We start from the raw sequence: 1,902 nt of genomic DNA on the forward strand, positions 1-1,902 counted from the left end.
TATAGTTTCCTTAGAGATCAGAAAAATGAAGGAGGGCCAGAACTTGGAAAATAACGTGTAAGGGAACAAACTTTGCCATTTAGTCTTCTTTTTTTCTCTCATAAAAGAATTAGTTTGGGCCTCTACACTGCCACCATCCCCTCAGCTGCTCGCTTCATGGGTTGGGCCCACTGGCACAGAGACTCCAGCTGCACTGCAGCTGCCCTCCGAGCACTTTAGTCTGCCCGGGTCTTCTGGCCCAGCCCAACCCAGCCCATGAAGATGGTGGACCATGAGCAACTAGTGCAGAAAGCCAGGCTGGCAGAGCGCTATGATGGCATGGCCATGGCAGAGTTGAATGAGCCACTGTCCAATGGAGAAAGAAACTTCCTCTCAGTGGCCCACAAGAATGGAGTTGTGAAACCGAGAAGGACCCATGGGGCTCCTGGGCTCAAAAGCCTTTCTGTGTCCCCCATTTCTTTGATTACAGGAAATAGGCTTCATTCAGCCTCCATGACCTACCCTGAGTTCCAATGGGCAGGTTCAAACAGTTGCTAATTAGGGAAAGGAGGGGATCCAGAGACAAGTGAGGAACAGTCAAAAGAAACAATAGTGCAGCCTTGGGGCAGGGTCTTGGCTCCCCATCAAGGGATACACATCACAATATGTTAGAGCTGTTTTGCAGATACTGAAACCCCCACCAGGTGGGAGAAGTTAATGGAATGCTGCCCACAAGCACAGAGACCCCAGACTGGTTGGAACCAGAAGGTTGATGATGCTGATTCCTACTTACCTCACAACTAACCAGTCAGAAGAATGTTCAAGAGCTGATCACGCCCTCTTTAAACCATTATTATAAAACCCCTCACTACGTCCTTCAGGCCAGGACACACAGTTTTGAGGGTATTAGCCCACTGTGGCCCCCTTTGGCAAAGTGATAAAGCTATTCTTCTCTACTTCACTCAAAACTCTGTCTCCAAGATTTACTTTGGTGTCGGGGTGCAAAGACCAGATTCTGCTTCAGTTGGGGCACACCATTCTTCCTGGACAGTCATTATTAGCACTAAGCAGAAGATGTCCATAAATGGTAATAAGAAAAAGATAGAGATTGTCCATGCTTACCGGGAAAAAATGGAGGAGTTGGAGGTGGTATGTCAGGATGTGCTGAGCCTGCTGGATAACTACCTGACCAAGAATTGCAGTGAGGCCTAGTGTGAGAGCAAAATGTTTTACCTGAAGATGAAAGGGGACTATAACTGCTACCTGGCCGAATTCACCACTGGAGAGAATAGGGCGACCATTGTAGAGTCATCTGAGAAAGCCTATAGCAATGCCCATGAGATCAGCAAGGAGAACATGCAGCCCACTCACCCCAATAAATTAGGCTTGGCCCTTAACTACTCCATTTTCTACTATGAAATACAGAGTGCCCCAGAGCAAGCCTGCCACTTGGCCAAGACTGCTCTCAATGACACCATCACCGAGCTCTAGACACTCTCACCAGGACTCCTATGGGGACTCCACAGTCATCATGCAGACCCTCTGCAACAACCTCTTGCTCTAGACAAGCGATCAGCAAGACCATGACAGGGGAGAAGGCAACAATTAAGACCCCCAGGTGGACTGGCAGGGCACACTGATGTTACTACTGCAGTCTTTATTTTTTACCATGAGTTGAGTGTTGGGTGGGGGAGGGTAAGGGAGGGATGATCTTCCTAGGGAGAAGCCCATGACCTGTGCTGTCTTTGATCACCTCTTTGACATTTTTGCTAAAATTCCACTAGTGGAAATCAGGCTAGCTGTGCTTGTATTGGAAAGCAGCCTCACATTGGCATATGGGCTGTTATGTAGCTTAATGCAAGTGGAGCTGTCTTTAACTTATTGCTAGAGAACAGGGTTTTAAGATGAAAAGAATACTTAAAT

The 1,902-nt window shown here is 47.6% G+C and overlaps 1 pseudogene across 1 annotated transcript; it reads left to right on the forward strand.

Annotated features, from left to right (window-relative positions):
• Positions 1-261: 261 nt before the first annotated feature.
• LOC309806435 (14-3-3 protein gamma-like) lies at positions 262-1,642 on the forward strand (annotated as a pseudogene). Its single transcript has 2 exons — positions 262-396; positions 1,006-1,642. The product of its transcript is annotated as a 14-3-3 protein gamma-like (transcript).
• Positions 1,643-1,902: the final 260 nt, after the last annotated feature.

This window comes from Mesoplodon mirus, assembly GCF_964341445.2.
Source record: "Mesoplodon mirus genome assembly, chromosome: 6".
In the NCBI taxonomy this organism is placed as follows: domain Eukaryota; kingdom Metazoa; phylum Chordata; class Mammalia; order Artiodactyla; family Ziphiidae; genus Mesoplodon; species Mesoplodon mirus.